General features: G+C 46.4%; 1 protein-coding gene across 2 annotated transcripts in view; it reads left to right on the top strand.

Annotated features, from left to right (window-relative positions):
• ANP32E (acidic nuclear phosphoprotein 32 family member E) overlaps nucleotides 1-17,056 on the top strand; it is a 39,608-nt gene that overhangs the window by 14,052 nt on the left and 8,500 nt on the right. The gene's annotated exons all lie outside the window — the stretch shown is intronic.

The raw sequence follows: 17,056 nt of genomic DNA on the forward strand, positions 1-17,056 counted from the left end.
GCAGTGTATTGTATAGGCTGTACACTACTTTTACATTGCCTAATGATAGGTCATCATTGTAAAATTAGTGGACAATCCCTTTAATTTACTGCTCTTGGAATAAAAAATAAAATGAGAAGTGCATGGATGCAACACTTCCCTAGGCTTTCTGCACCTCTCCCCATTTATCAGTGGTTATTTCCTACGTCTCTGGTGCGGCTGTCCTGGTGTGATGGGTTTTCTTCAACTCGGAGCTGCTATTGCTTCAGGTACAGTAATCTTCTAATAATGCCCGCTTTTGCCAGGCAGCTGCTGTTGTAAGTGATCATCTTGCAGCCCCCACTTGCTCACCGGCTGTCGGCCACCAGCACAAGTGACTTGTTGCTAGCAGATGTTTTGGGATGTAGGTCACTCTACACCAATAGTCAAACCCCCTCTCCATGCTGCAACGCCTTGATCTGCAGGATGAAGAGGAGGCGGCTACAGCTTCTGCGATCTCATGGCCACAAATCTACCGAGTGCAACTTTACAATCAGATAAATCTGCTTCACGTGCTGCACTTTAGTAATGCCACTCTGCGGGGTCGGCACTAGTGTTGGAAGTCATCCGACCAACCAGCAGCATAATGACTACATGACCGTGCACACATATGTATGTTTAGTAGTGATGAGTGTGTATACTCATTGCTCGGGTGACCTCCGAGTATTTGACTGCTCTGGAGATTTAGTTTTCAGTGCTGCAGCTGAATGATTTACCGCTAGTAGCCAGCTTGATTACATGTGGGGATTCTCTAGCAACCAGGCAACCCCCACATGTACTCAGCCTGGCTAATAGCTGTAAATCATTCAGCTGCCAAGATGAAAATTAAATCTCCGAGCAGTCATAAACTCTCGGAGGTCACTAGAGCGTGCTCGGGAAAACCTGAGCAACGAGTACACTCGCTCATCACTAATGTTTAGTTGTGTTTTTTTTTTTTTATTACTATTGAGTTTTATTTTCTTTATTTTACTATGTTTTAGTGCAGATGTCTTATAAATGTTTTACATAAATTCCCCACCAAGACATAATAAAAGATCTCTTGAATATTTTTTTCTTTTTCACTGTAAAGGTACCTTCACACTCAGCGACGCTGCAGCGATACCGACAACGATGTCGATCGCTGCAGCGTCGCTGTTTGGTCGCTGGAGAGCTGTCACACAGACAGCTCTCCAGCGACCAACGATCCCGAGGTTCCCGGGTAACCAGGGTAAACATTGGGTTACTAAGCGCAGGGCCGTGCTTAGTAACCCGATGTTTACCCTGGTTACCAGCGTAAAAGTTAAAAAAACAAACACTACATACTTGCCTTCCGCTGTCTGTCCCCGGCGCTGTGCTTTCCTGCACTGACTGTGAGCACAGCGGCCGGAAAGCAGAGCGGTGACGTCACCGCTCTGCTTTCCGGCTGGCCGGCGCTCACAGCCAGTGCAGAGAAGCACAGCGCCGGGGACAGACAGCGGAAGGTAAGTATGTAGTGTTTTTTTATTCGGACTCCCATGACGGCACACGAGAGAGGGGATCCGCCCTTAAGGAACAGGAAACCTACAGATACAAAAGGACGGCACCTCTCCCCTTGCATCAGTTGGTTTCCTGTTCCTGAACGGACTGGATGCCTATAGAATCTACAGGAGTCCAGGCCGGCCGGACCGATTCTGGTGGCGAGGGGGTCTCCCACTTCGGCCGGTGCGGGTACCTGAAGTAGTCACGGTGGCCCTGGAAGGGCGGCACGGCGGTGGCTAGCCAGTGAGGAGCGGTCGCCAGGGGGTGTCCGGTCTCCGGGACCAGCAGATGGTAGGTCGCCTTCCCGTGTACTGTGGGTCTCTCTGTGCGGGGGGGGGGGGGGGGCGGCAGCATCTAGGGGGCGCCGATCGGAGCGTAGCTGGCCGGCCTCGGCGTTCCACGAGGGCTGCAGCGCTGACAGGAAGCGCTGTAAGCGGTGGTGACGTCGGGGGGCAGAGCCGGCGACGACTTCCGGGTCGGTGAGCTCCTGCGCATGCGCAGGGGCTCCAAGATGGCGGCGCCCACCGTAGATCATGCCGCAATCCCTCCTGAGCGTTGTTGATCCCCCACAGCTGCGGGAGGGCGGGAAAATCAAACAAACAAGCTGGGCAAGGGGCGCTGACCGAAGGAGGGGCTTTATAAGGCGGCTCCAACAGCATGTTCCCGGGTTCTGGCTCCATTTTTTCTAAAGATGGATTCGGATCAGGATCAGCAGGTTGTGCTGCTGGAACAAGCATCCCAGAAACCCAAGGAGAAGGAGCATGAAAAGAGGAGCGATGGTTCGGGCTGCAGAAGCTCCTCCAGACAGGGGTCTGGAGGGTCAGCCAAGAAGGATCCCCCTCGTGCTTCGGTATTTCTGGGTGTGAGCAGCCACTGGTAAGTGATCTTCGAGAAAGTTCACTTAGTGACTAGTCTCCCCTCATATGTTTTATGCAGGGAAGGAAAAACGTCAGTAAGGCGAAGCATAGGGAATGTGCCATCTGCGGGGTTCCCTTGCCTGACTCACACCCTAAAAAACTATGTGACCCCTGTATCCAGCAGACGGTGAGGTTCTGGAAGGAGGGGAGGGGGTATAGCATGTAGATCTTACACTCTAGTCTACCTTACTTATCCCCGTAGGTAGCCGAAGAATCCTCCTCTATTACGGCCAGTCTCAAAGAGATGATTAGAATGGAGGTTAAGGAGTCCTTTAAAAACCTTTCACAGTCAGGAGGTTCTAGGCAGAGAACTGAGTGGGCATCTGATTCATCTGTGGAAAAGGACAAGTCTGAAGAATCGGACGATTCAGCAGCATCATCCTCCTCTTCGGAAGAAGACGCTGCTCGGTTTTGCCTACCCCTAGAAAGAATAGACAAATTGGTAAAGGGAGACCCAATTAAAACAAGGGGCCTCTAGAGAGTCCATACTCGCAGCATTACCTGTAATCCAGGAGGGGGCGGCTTTTTTATCAGACGCCTCAATTGACTCCGTAAAGTTGGCAGCTAGAGCAGCAGGACTTTCTAATGCTGCAGGGAGAGCCCTATGGCTGAAATGCTGGCCGGGGGATATGCAGGCAAAAGCGAAGCTCTGCGCTATCCCTTGTAAAGGCGAGTATTTATTTGGGCCTACCCTGGATGAACTCCTGGAGAAAGCAGGAGATGACAAGAAAAAGTTTCCCAACCTGTTCAATCCATACCGTCGTCCCTTCAACAAAAGAAGGTTCAACCGGGGAGGAAAGCGCGCCTTTTCACCAGGGAGAGATCGTCCCAGATGGGAGGATAGGCGAAAACGAGGTACAGGTCTCATGTTTCGCCGTAACCAGACGGAAAATAAAAAACAAGACCAATGACTGGCAATTCCAGTGGGAGGGAGACTATTGCAATTCTCGGCAGAGTGGTCGAAAATCACAAACAGCGTTTGGATAAAAGACACTGTTTCCCATGGTCTCAAGCTGGAATTTGTTCATATTCCACAGGACAAATTTAGATTAACACCCTGGCGCTCATCTCCCACTGAACAATTCGCCCTAGAAGAGGAAGTGAGGACTCTTTGCTCCAAAAATGTTTTGGTAGAAGTGCCGTATTCTCAGGCAGGGAAAGGGTTTTACTCTCCCCTGTTCCTAATCCAGAAGCCTGATAAATCTTACAGGACCATTATAAATCTTAAGGGTCTCTATAAGTTTTTGGTGAAACATACTTTCAAAATGGAGTCCATCAATTCTGCAATAAAAATGCTTTTCAACAACTGTTTCATGGTAGTAGTGGATTTGAAAGATGCCTACTATCATGTACCCATTCATGCTGATTTCCAACGGTACCTGAGGGTAGCGATACTAATGGGGGGTAGAATTCAACATTTTCAATTCAGAGCGCTCCCTTTTGGGATCACCTCGGCACCTAGGGTGTTTACTAAAATAATTGCGGAAGTCATGGCACATTTAAGGGAGTCAAATGTCCTTATAATCCCCTACTTAGACGATTTCCTCATTGTAGGTAACTCGGTAGATCATTGTCTGTCACAATGGGAAATTGCTAAAACCAAACTAGAACGGTTGGGTTGGATCATAAACTTTGAAAAATCGAAATTACAGCCCCTAAATGTTCAAAAATTCCTGGGGTTAATGTTGAATTCAGTGACACAGCAGTGTCTCCTCCCTATAGAGAAAATAGACCAAATTCAGAGTTTTGTATTAAGAGCAATCAATACACCTTCCATGACACTTAGACAAGCAATGTCTCTACTTGGGTCACTCCTCTTGCATTCCAGCAGTTAAGTGGGCTCAGTTCCACACCAGGTCCCTGCAAAAAGAAGTCCTGTTCCATGACAGAGCCTTAAGGTACTGTCACACTAGACGATATCGCTAGCGATCCGTGACGTTGCAGCGTCCTCGCTAGCGATATCGTCCAGTGTGACAGGCAGCAGCGATCAGGCCCCTGCTGGGAGATCGCTGGTCGGGGAAGAAAGTCCAGAACTTTATTTCGTCACTGGACTCCCCGCAGACATCGCTGAATCGGCGTGTGTGACACCGATTCAGCGATGTCTTTGCTGGTAACCAGGGTAAACATCGGGTAACTAAGCGCAGGGCCGCGCTTAGTAACCCGATGTTTACCCTGGTTACCATCCTAAAAGTAAAAAAACAAACACTACATACTTACCTACCGCTGTCTGTCCTCCAGCGCTGTGCTCTGCTCTCCTCCTGCTCTGGCTGTGAGCGTCGGTCAGCCGGAAAGCAGAGCGGTGACGTCACCGCTCTGCTTTCTGGCTGCCCGGCGCTCACAGCCAGACCAGAGAAGCAGAGCGCCGAGGACAGACGGCTGTAGGTAAGTATGTAGCGTTTGTTTTTTTTACTTTTTAGGATGGTAACCAGGGTAAACATCGGGTTACTAAGCGCGGCCCTGCGCTTAGTTACCCGATGTTTACCCTGGTTACCGGGGACCTCGGGATCGTTGGTCGCTGGAGAGCTGTCTGTGTGACAGCTCTCCAGCGACCAAACAGCGACGCTGCAGCGATCCGGATCGTTGTCGGTATCGCTGCAGCGTCGCTATGTGTGACGGTACCTTTAGAAGGCGCATTGAATGGGAAATTGACGTTGAGGCCGATAACATTGAATTCCCTTAGATGGTGGCTAGATAAACAGAATTTATCAGCAGGGGTTCCCTGGATGGTAGATGTCACCCACGTGATAACCACGGATGCCAGCTCTTCAGGGTGGGGAGCCTATATGGGGGACATGGTGGTCCAGGGACAGTGGGAACCCTTCACAACATTCTCATCAAACCAAAGAGAGTTGTTGGCGGTTGAATTGGCTGTTAAAAAATTCCTCGTATATCTGCAGGGCCAGCACGTCAGAATTCTGTCGGACAACAGAGTGGCGGTCGCTTACATAAACTGGCAAGGGGGAACTCGTTCCGAAACTTTAATGCAGATCACGGGTCGGTTGTTCCAGGTGGCAGAGCTCAATTTTCTATCTTTGACAGCTCTTCACATCAAGGGAAAAGAAAATGTGGCAGCAGATTTCCTCAGCCGAAATGTGTTAAAACAGGGAGAGTGGTCTCTCAACGAGGACATTTTCAATCTTGTCGTCCGCAGATGGGGTCAACCAGTGGTGGTCTATTCGCCACCAGAAACAACAGAAAAGTAAATCTTTTTTGCTCCCTAAATCCCAGGGAGAATCCCCTGGCGGTGGACGCGTTTCTGATAAAATGGGATTTTCCACTGGCCTATGCTTTCCCACCACTGAACCTGATACCTCTAGTGGTGAGGAAAATCAGGGAGGATCGAGCGAAAGTCATCCTTATCGCCCCCTTTTGGCCCAGAAGAACCTGGTTTGCTTGGCTCAAGACTATGTCCGTAGCGGTCCCCTGGGTACTGCCAGAGATCCCGAACTTGCTTTCTCAGAGACCAATATCCCATCCACAAGTGGCGGGGCTCCATTTGACGGCATGGAGTTTGAACGGTCACTATTAGTGGGGAAAGGCTTCTCTCCAAACTTAGTAGAGACACTACTAAAGAGTAGAAAGCAAATAACTACGAGAATCTACTCTAGGACTTGGAGAAAGTTCTTGACTTGTTCAAAATTTAACATCCAAGACGGGGTGCCAATACAACAAATCTTAGAGTTCCTACAAAAGGGGTTTGAGTTAAAACTCTCTCCTAGTACCCTTAGAGTACAGGTCTCAGCTTTAGGTGCCCTGTTTTCCTGTAATATAGCTAATAACTACTGGATAGCAAGGTTTATTAAAGCAGTTAGTAGATCCACACCAGTGCATAAAGACAGAACAGTTCCATGGGATTTAAATTTAGTTCTGTCCTCTCACTAAACCCCCCTTTGAACCTCTGCAGGAGGCCTCGATCAAAATGTTGACACTCAAAACAGCCTTCCTGATTGCCATAACCTCAGCTCGCAGGATAGGGGATATACAGGCGCTTTCCAGAGCTCCTCCATACACTGAAATCTTGTCAGACAGAGTAGTCCTTAGACCAGACCCAGCATATCTACCAAAGGTGGCGACACGTTTCCATAGATCACAGGAGATAGTTTTGCCGTCCTTTATTCCTAATCCCTCTAATCCTAAAGAGCAGGAGCTTCATACGTTAGACGTCAGGAGATCTCTTCTTCAGTATATTTCAGCTACTGATAATTGGAAGAAAGATGGGGCTCTGCTTCTTTCCTTCCAAGGTCCAAAGAAAGGGTTTAGAGTATCAAAATATTTACTGGCTAAATGGATTAGGGAAACTATCTCTCTAGCTCAGTGGTTCTCAACCTTTCTAATGCCGTAACCCCGCAATACAGTTCCTCATGTTGCGGTGACCCCCAACCCAAAAAATAATTTTGGTGGCTACTTTAAAACTGTAATTTTATTAGTTATGATTCGGAATGTAAATATCTGATATGCATTATGTATAGAGGTAATACAGATATCACTGGTGACATTATACACAGGACCTCTATATAGTATACAGTGTATAGTGTCAGTGTATAGGTAACACTGACTCACCAGTGACGTCTCTAGGTGAAGTCCTTCATCTTTCATCCAGCAGACCGCCATCATTCCTTCCAGCCAGGACTCGTTTCTGCAGGAAATAACAGTTATCTTGAGCTCCGCTTGCAGAACACATTACTTAATTTTTCACAACTTCTACATTACACCACGTGAAGATAAAAAGGCGATATAGTGTCACTCTGCACAGTAACAGGACCGCCCCCCCCATTTAAAACAGTATACTCAAAAAATAAAATAAATACATCACTGCAGTAATAATATCCCTAAATTAGCCCCTATGGTATTAATAATATCCCCCAGCCTGGCCCCGTGTGTCTCATTCCTGGCTCCAGCCATATGTTCTCGCATCCTGCCCTCATGAGTATCCATTCTACTCCATAAGATCTCCCCATCCTGCCCCACCAGCCTCCATCGTATCCGTCCTGCCCCATGATCCAATCCTGCCCCGTGTCTCCAATCATGCCCCGTATCTACATTCTGCCCATGCCTCAAGTCCTACCCCCAGTGTGTCCAGCATATTACCCCCATGTTGTCCAGCAATCTGCCCCAGTGTGTCCAGCATATTACCCCCAGTGTCCAGCATTGCCCCAGTGTGTCCAGAAATCTGCCCCAGGGTCTCCAGCATTGCCTCAATGTGTCCAGAAATCTGCCAAAGGATCTCCAGTATTGCCCCAGTGTGTCCAGCAATCTGCCCCATAGTAGTCTCCTGTATTGCCCCAGTGTGTCCAGAAATCTGCCCCATGGTCTCCTGTATTGCCCCAGTGTGTCCAGCATTCTGCCCCATGGTCTCCAGTATTGCCCCAGTGTGTCCAGCAATCTGCCCCATAGTCTCCTGTATTGCCCCAGTGTGTCCAGCAATCTGCCCCATGGTCTCCTGTATTGCCCCAGTGTGTCCAGCATTTTGCCACATGGTCTCCTGTATTGCCCCAGTGTGTCCAGCAATCTGCCCCATGGTCTCCAGTATTGCCCCAGTGTGTCCAGCAATCTGCCCCATAGTCTCCTGTATTGCCCCAGTGTGTCCAGCAATCTGCCCCATGGTCTCCTGTATTGCCCCAGTGTGTCCAGCAATCTGCCCCATGGTCTCCTGTATTGCCCCAGTGTGTCCAGCAATCTGCCCCATAGTAGTCTCCTGTATTGCCCCAGTGTGTCCAGCAATCTGCCCCATGGTCTCCTGTATTGCCCCAGTGTGTCCAGCATTCTGCCCCATGGTCTCCAGTATTGCCCCAGTGTGTCCAGAAATCTGCCCCATAGTCTCCTGTATTGCCCCAGTGTGTCCAGCAATCTGCCCCATAGTCTCCTGTATTGCCCCAGTGTGTCCAGCAATCTGCCCCATAGTAGTCTCCTGTATTGCCCCAGTGTGTCCAGCATTGCCCCCAGACAGTCAGACATAAAGAAAAAAAAAAAAAGTAAAATCCTCACCTCTCCCGTTCCTAGCGCAGGTCCGGTTCAGCCAGTCAGCGTCTCTCCGGCTCTGCGACGCTCAGGACAGAGGCAGAGCGGCGCGCACAGTAGTCACGTCATCGCGCCCTCTGCTCTGAGACGTCGCAGAGTCAGAGGACGCTGCAGCTGCCTGCGCCGCAGGAACCAATAGAGGTGAGTATTAGAGCGGGGGCGGGGGTGGGGGGAGCCGGCCCTGGTCGTGGCGGCGGACAGCGCCGCCCGAAGATTTAAAGGGGCGTCTTTTTTTTTTTTTTTCTTCTCCCCCCTTCCTACGCCACTGGTGACGACCCCTGTGTTTTGGTCGTTCGACCCCCCTCGGGGTCGCGACCCCCAGGTTGAGAACCGCTGCTCTAGCTTATACAGCAGGTGGGGGGCCAGCTCCGCAGAATCTAAAGGCACATTCCACCCGGGCCATGGCGTCATCCTGGGCGGAAAGATCTGGAGTGTCAGTGGAGCAGATATGTAAGGCGGCCACATGGTCATCCCCTTCCACTTTCTTTAAACACTATCGGTTGGATTTGGGGTCCTCCTCTGATCTTTCCTTTGGGTTAAGGGTGCTACAATCTATAGTCCCTCCCTAAGGTAGCTTACATCTCTGTAAATCTCTCGTGTGCTGTCATGGGAGTCCGAATAAAGCATTAAGCTACTTACTGGTAGCGGCATTTTTCGGAGGCCCATGACAGCACCCTTAGTTCCCTCCCTATTCACGTGGGGGTAGCACTTCCTGATATGTATATAGCGTAATATGTAAATCTCACGTATGGTGTCTTATTACAATAATGGGTTATTTTGTTTCAAAATGTGTATAATGTATATAATGTATATTTGTGTACCACTAACCGCGGCAGTCCTCTCAGGCTCTGAAATACAACTGATGCAAGGGGAGAGGTGCCGCCCTTTTGTATCTGTAGGTTTCCTGTTCCATAACCCCTTCATGACCATGGGATTTTTCATTTTTCCGTGTTCGTTTTTCACTCCCCTCCTTCCCAGAGCCATAACTTTTTTGTTTTTCCGTCAATTTGGCCATGTGAGGGCTTATTTTTTGCGGGACGAGTTGTACTTTTGAACGACATCATTGGTTTTAGCATGTCGTGTACTAGAAAACGGGAAAAAAATTCCAAGTGCGGTGAAATTGCAAAAAAAGTGCAATCCCACACTTGTTTTTTGTTTGGCTTTTTTGCTAGGTTCACTAAATGCTAAAACTGACCTGCCATTATGATTCTCCAGGTCATTATGAGTTCATAGACACCTAACATGACTAGGTTATTTTTTATCTAAGTGGTGAAAAAAAATTCCAAACTTTGCTAAAAAAAAAAAAAAAAAAAAAATTGTGCCATTTTCCGATACTCGTAGCGTCTCCATTGTTCGTGATCTGGGGTCGATTGAGGGCTTATTTTTTGCGTGCCGAGATGACGTTTTTAATGATAGCATTTTGGTGCAGATACGTTCTTTTGATCGCCCGTTATTGCATTTTAATGCAATGTCGCAGCGACCTAAAAAACGTAATTCTGGCGTTTCGAATTTTTTTCTCGCTACGCCGTTTAGCGATCAGGTTAATGCTTTTTTTTAATTGATAGATCGGGCGATTCTGAGCGCGGCGATACCAAATATGTGTAGATTTGATTTTTTTTTATTGATTTATTTTGATTGGGGCGAAAGGGGGGTGATTTAAACTTTTATATTTTTTTTTTTTTTTTCACATTTTTTTAACTTTTTTTTTTTACTTTTGCCATGCTTCAATAGCCTCCATGGGAGGCTAGAAGCAGGCACAACGCGATCGGCTCTGCTACATAGCAGCGATCTGCTGATCGCTGCTATGTAGCAGAAATGGAGGTGTGCTGTGTGCGCCGACCACAGGGTGGCGCTCACAGCCACCGGTCATCAGTAACCATAGAGGTCTTAAGGACCTCTATGGTTACAATATACAAGCATCGCCGACCCCCGATCATGTGACGGGGGTCGGCGATGCCGTCATTTCCGGCCGCCCGGCCGGATGCGGTAGTTAAATGCCGCTGTCTGCGATTGACAGCGGCATTTAACTAGTTAATAGGTGCGGGCAGATCGCGATTCTGCCCGCACCTATTGCGGGCACATGTCAGCTGTTCAAAACAGCTGACATGTCCCGGCTTTGATGCGGGCTCACCGCGGAGCCCTGCATCAAAGCAGGGGATCTGACCTCGGACGTACTATCCCGTCCGAGGTCAGAAAGGGGTTAAGGGCGGATCCCCTCTCTCGTTTGCTGTCATGGGCCTCCGAAAAATGCCGCTACCAGTAAGTAGCTTAATGCTTTTTTTAACTTTTACGCTGGTAACCAGGGTAAACATTGGGGTACTAAGCGCGTTACACACGCCGATTCAGCGATGTCTGCAGGGAGTCCAGCGACTAAATAAAGTTCTGGACTTTCTGCAGCGACCAACAACATCACAGCAGGATCCTCATCGCTGCTGCCTGTCAAACTGAACGATATCGCTAGCCAGGAAGCTGCAACGTCACGGATCGCTAGCGATATCGTTCAGTGTGACGGTACCTTAACTAGAACGAACGTGTTCCCCCTCCCCCCGCCCTTACTGTGCCAGGTATCACTTGCAGAGCTGAGCCAGATCTGCAGGGTCCCAGCAGCTACATTTTGATGGCAGAGACGTATAGTGATCACACAAGATCACCGGAAGCGTCGGCAGCGACGCCTTTCTTAACCCCTTAAAGACGATACGCCTTTTTAATGGCGGTAGTTAAGGGTACTTAAACCACAGCACCGTTAATTACCGGTGCTGTGGAAAGTTTATAGCACCCCCCAGTCTCAGGTTTTCTCCGGGGTCTCGGCTGCAGGGGGTAGCCTGGGTTCTCCTGCTTCTCCCCACAGCCGCTGGCGTCTTCTTCCGGTAAGAAAATGGCGGGCGCAGTGTGCCCACCGTGATCGGCCGGCAACAATAGGAAGATTTTTTTTTTATTTTGGAACCCCTCCTTTATCACCACCTTAGTTAGGGAAAAATAATAAAATAAAGAAAATATATTTATTTCCGTTTTCCCATTAGGTTTACAGTTGGGCTAAAGTGAGTTGGGCTAAAATTAGGGTTGGGGTTAAGAGTAGGTTGGGGAGTTTCCACTGTGTAGGCACATCAGGGGCTCTCCATATGCGACATGGCGTCCGATCTCAATTCCAGCCAATTCTGCATTGAAAAAGTCAAACGGCGCTCCTCCCCTTCCGAGCTCTGCCAAGCAACCAAACAGTGGTTTACCCCCACATATAGGGTATCGGCGTATTCAGGAGAAATAGCACAACAAATTTTGTGATTCGTTTTTATTTTACACTTGTGAAAATAAAAAAAATTGATTCTGAAGTAAAATGTTTGTAAAAGTTAAATGTTCATTTTTTTCCTTACACACTGCTTCAGTTCCTGTGAAGCACTTAAAGGGTTAACCCCTCTGTGACCTTAGACGTACTATCCCGTCGAGGTGCCCTGGGCTTATCTGACCCTGGACGGGATAGTACGTCATAGCCGATCGGCCGCGCTCACGGGGGGAGCGCGGCCGATCGCGGCCGGGTGTCAGCTGCTTATCGCAGCTGACATCCGGCACTATGTGCCAGGAGCGGTCACGGACCGCCCCCGGCACATTAACCCCTGGCACACCGCGATCAAAGATGATCGCGATGTGCCGGCGGTGCAGGGAAGCACCGCGCAGGGAGGGGGCTCCCTGCGGGCTTCCCTGAGCCCCTCGCAGCAACGCGATGTGATCGCGTTGCTGCAATGGTCTCACCTCCCTCCCTGCTCCAGCCCCGGATCCAAGATGGCCGCGGATCCGGGTCCTGCAGGGAGGGAGGTGGCTTCACAGAGCCTGCTCAGAGCAGGCACTGTGAAGGCTGCAGCGCTGCTAGTCAGATCAGTGATCTGACAGAGTGCTGTGCAAACTGTCAGATCACTGATCTGTGAAGTCCCCCCCTGGGACAATGTAAAAAAGTAAAAAACAAATTTTTCCAAATGTGTAAAAAAAAAAATAAAAAAAAATATTCCAAAATAATGACAAAAAAAAAAATATTATTCCCATAAATACATTTCTTCATCTAAATAAAAAAAAAAACAATAAAAGTACACATATTTAGTATCGCCGCGTCCGTAACGACCCGACCTATAAAACTGTCCCACTAGTTAACCCCTTCAGTAAACACCGTAAGAAAAAAAAAAAAACGAGCAAAAAACAACGCTTTATTATCATACCGCCGAACAAAAAGTGGAATAACATGCGATCAAAAGGACAGATATAAATAACCATGGTACCGCTGAAAATGTCATCTTGTCCCACAAAAAACGAGCCGCCATACAGCATCATTAGCAAAAAAATAAAAAAGTTATAGTCCTGAGAATAAAGCGATGCAAAAATAATTTTTTTCTGTAAAATAGTTTTTATCGTATAAAAGCGCCAAAACATAAAAAAATGATATAAATGAGGTATCGCTGTAATCGTACTGACCCGAAGAATGAAACTGCTTTATCAATTTTACCAAACGCGGAACGGTTTAAACGCCTCCCCCAATAGAAATTCATGAATAGCTGGTTTTTGGTCATTCTTCCTCACAAAAATCGGAATAAAAAGCGATAAAAAATGTCAACTCGTCCCGCAAAAAACAAGACCTCACATGACTCTGTGGACTCAAATAAGGAAAAATTATAGCTCTCAAAATGTGGTAGTGCAAAAAATATTTTTTGCAATAAAAAGCGTCTTTCAGTGTGTGACGGCTACCAATCATAAAAATCCGCTAAAAAACTCGCTATAAAAGTAAATCAAACCCCCCTTCATCACCCCATTAGTTAGGGAAAAATAAAAAAAAATGTATTTATTTCCATTTTCCCATTAGGGCTAGGGTTAGGGCTAGGGTTAGGGCTAGGGTTAGGGCTAGGGTCAGGGTTGGGGCTAGGGTTAGGGCTAGGGCTACAGTTTGGGTTGGGGCTAAAGTTACAGTTAGGGTTTAGATTACATTTACAGTTGGGAATAGGGTTGGGATTAGGGTTAGGGGTGTGTCAGGGTTAGAGGTGTGGTTAGGGTTACCGTTGGAATTGGGGTTAGGGGTGTGTTAAGATTAGGGTTTCAGTTATAATTGGGGGGTTTCCACTGTTTCGGCACATCAGGGGCTCTCCAAACGCGACATGGCGTCCGATCTCAATTCCAGCCAATTCTGCGTTGAAACAGTAAAACGGTGCTCCTTCCCTTCCGAGCTCTCCCAAGTGCCCAAACAGGGGTTTACCCTCACATATGGGGTATCAGCGTACTCAGGACAAATAGGACAACAACTTTTGTGGTCCAATTTTTCCTGTTACCCTTGGGAAAATACAAAACTGGGGGCTAAAAAATAATTTTTGTGGGAAAACAAAAAGATTTTTTATTTTCACGGCTCTGCGTTATAAACTGTAGTGAAACACTTGGGGGTTCAAAGTTCTCACAACACATCTATATAAGTTCATTGAGGGGTCTAGTTTCCAATATGGGGTCACTTGTGGGGGGTTTCTACTGTTTAGGTACATTAGGGGCTCTGCAAACGCAATGTGACGCCTGCAGACCAATCCATCTAAGTCTGCATTCCAAATGATGCTCCTTCCCTTCCGAGCCCTCCCATGCGCCCAAACGGTGGTTCCCCCCCCACATATCGGGTATCAGCGTACTCAGGACAAATTGGACAACAACATTTAGGGTCCAATTTCTCCTGCTAACCTTGGAAAAATACAAAACTGGGGGCTAAAATATAATTTTTGTGGAAAAAAAATATTTTTTATTTGCACGGCTCTTCATTATAAACTGTAGTGAAATACTTGGGGGTTCAAAGCTCTCACAACACATCAAGAGGAGTTCCTTAGGGGGTCTACTTTCCAAAATGGTGTCACTTGTGGGGGGTTTCTACTGTTTAGGTACATTAGGGGCTCTGCAAATGCAATGTGACGCCTGCAGACCATTCCATCTAAGTCTGCATTCCAAATGGCGCTCCTTCCCTTCCGAGCTCTCCCATGTGCCCAAACGGTGGTTCCCCCCCCACATATGGGGTATCAGCGTACTCAGAACAAATTGGACAACAACTTTTGGGGTCCAATTTCTCCTGTTACCCTAGGGAAAATACAAAACTGGGGGCTAAAAAATAAAAAAAAATTCCCACAAAAATTGTTTTATTTTTATGGCTCTGCATTATAAACTTCTGAGAAGCCCTTGGTGGATTAAAGTGCTCACCACACATCCAGATAAGTTCCTTAGGGGGTTTACTTTCCAAAATGGTGTCACTTGTGGGGGGTTTCAATGTTTAGGCACATCAGTGGCTCTCCAAACGCAACATGGCGTCCCATCTCAATTTCTGTCAATTTTGCATTGAAAAGTCAAACGGCGCTCCTTCGCTTCCAAGCTCTGCTATGCGCCCAAACAGTGGTTTACTGCCACATATGGGGTATCAGCGTACTCAGGACAAATTGGACAACAACTTTTGAGGTCCAATTTCTTCTCTTACCCTTGGAAAAATAAAAAATTGGGGGCAAAAATATAATTTTTGTGAAAAAATATGATTTTTTATTTTTACGGTTCTGCATTATAAACTTCTGTGAAGCACTTGGTGGGTCAAAGTGCTCACCACACATCCAGATAAGTTCCTTAGGGGGTTTACTTTCCAAAATGGTGTCACTTGTGGGGGGTTTCAATGTTTAGGCACATCAGTGGCTCTCCAAACGCAACATGGCGTCCCATCTCAATTCCTGTCAATTTTGCATTGAAAAGTCAAACGGCGCTCCTTCCCTTCCGAGCTCTCCCATGCGCCCAAACAGTGGTTTACTGCCACATATGGGGTATCGGAGTACTCAGGACAAATTGGACAACAACTTTTGGGGTCCATTTTCTCCTGTTACCCTTAGTAAAATAAAACAAATTGGAGCTGAAGTAAATTTTTTGTGTAAAAAAGTTAAATGTTCATTTTTATTTAAACATTCCAAAAATTCCTATTAAACACCTGAAGGGTTAATAAACTTCTTGAATATGGTTTTGAGCACCTTGAGAGGTGCAGTTTTTAGAATGGTGTCACACTTGGGTATTTTCTATCATATAGACCCCTCAAAATGACTTCAAATGAGATGTGGTCCCTAAAAAAAAAATGGTGTTGTAAAAATGACAAATTGCTGGTCAACTTTTAACCCTTATAACTCCCTAACAAAAAAAAAATTTGGTTCCAAAATTATGCTGATGTAAAGGAGACATGTGGGAAATGTTACTTATTAAGTATTTTGTGTGACATATCTCTGTGATTTAATTGCATAAAAATTCAAAGTTTGAAAATTGCGAAATTTTCAAAATTTTCGCCAAATTTCCGTTTTTTTCACAAATAAACGCAGGTAATATCAAAGAAATTTTACCACTATCATGAAGTACAATATGTCACGAGAAAACAGTGTCAGAATCACCAGGATCCGTTGAAGCGTTCCAGAGTTATAACCTCATAAAGGGACAGTGGTCAGAATTGTAAAAATTGGCCTGGTCATTGGCGTGCAAACCACCCTTGGGGGTAAAGGGGTTAATAAACTTCATGAATGTAGGTTTGAGCACCTTGAGGGGTGCAGTTTTTAGGGTAAGTACACACGGCGTTTTTGCTGCATTTTTTTTGCTCCTTTTTATGCTAATTTTCAGTTGCTTTTTACAGTACCAGCAAAGCCTATGCGATTTCAGAAACCTCATGCACACACATTTGTTTTTTTGTGTGATCAGTATTTTGTGCTTTGCTGCGTTTTTTGGACATAAAGCATGTCACTACTTTCAGCGTTTTTGCTGCATTTTTTTCGGCGATGTTCTCCCATTGACTTGAATGGGTGTTGAAAAAAGGCAGCAAAAACGCAGGTATCATTATTTGCAGCTTGTTTTTGCTAAAATTTGTTAAAATTCATGGACAGACAAACGTTACCAAATAGGCAACAAAACGCACCTAAACCTGCATTTTTGATGCAGCTTGTTTCCTGCCAAGATAAGGTTTTGCTGCGGAAAAAAAAGCAGCAAAAAACGCCCTGTGTGAACTTACCCTTAGATTGGTGTCACTTTTGGGTATTTTCTGTAATGTACACCCCTCATAGTGACTTTAAATGTGAGGTGGTCCCTAAAAAAAAAAAAAAAATGGCTTTGTAAACTTTGTTTTAAAAATGTAAAATCGCTTGTCAACTTTTAACCCTTATAACTTCCTAACAAAAAAGATGTAAAGTAGACATGTGGGAAATGTGATTTAACTATTTTGTGTGGCATAACGCTCTGATTTAAGGGCATAAAAATTCAAAGTTTGAAAATTGCAACACTTTAAAATTTTGCCATATTTCCATTTTTTTAATAAATAAACGCAAGTAATATCGAAGAAGTTTTACCACTAAAATCCAGTACAATATGTCACAAAAGTCTCGGAATCAGCGGGATCTGTTACAGCGTTCCAGTTATAACCTCATAAAGTGACAGTGGTCAGAATTGTAGTAATTGACCTGGTCATTAAGCTCTAAATTGGCTCCGTCACTAAGGGGTTAATGCCAGTCATGGGTGGCATAGTTTCTGAAAGGAAATAAAGTATTTGGTGTCCAGCTTTGAGATCTAAGCACTGTTGCTGTTGGATACATTTTGCATAAATA

The sequence above is a fragment of the Ranitomeya imitator genome, chromosome 1 (genome assembly GCF_032444005.1).
Source record: "Ranitomeya imitator isolate aRanImi1 chromosome 1, aRanImi1.pri, whole genome shotgun sequence".
In the NCBI taxonomy this organism is placed as follows: domain Eukaryota; kingdom Metazoa; phylum Chordata; class Amphibia; order Anura; family Dendrobatidae; genus Ranitomeya; species Ranitomeya imitator.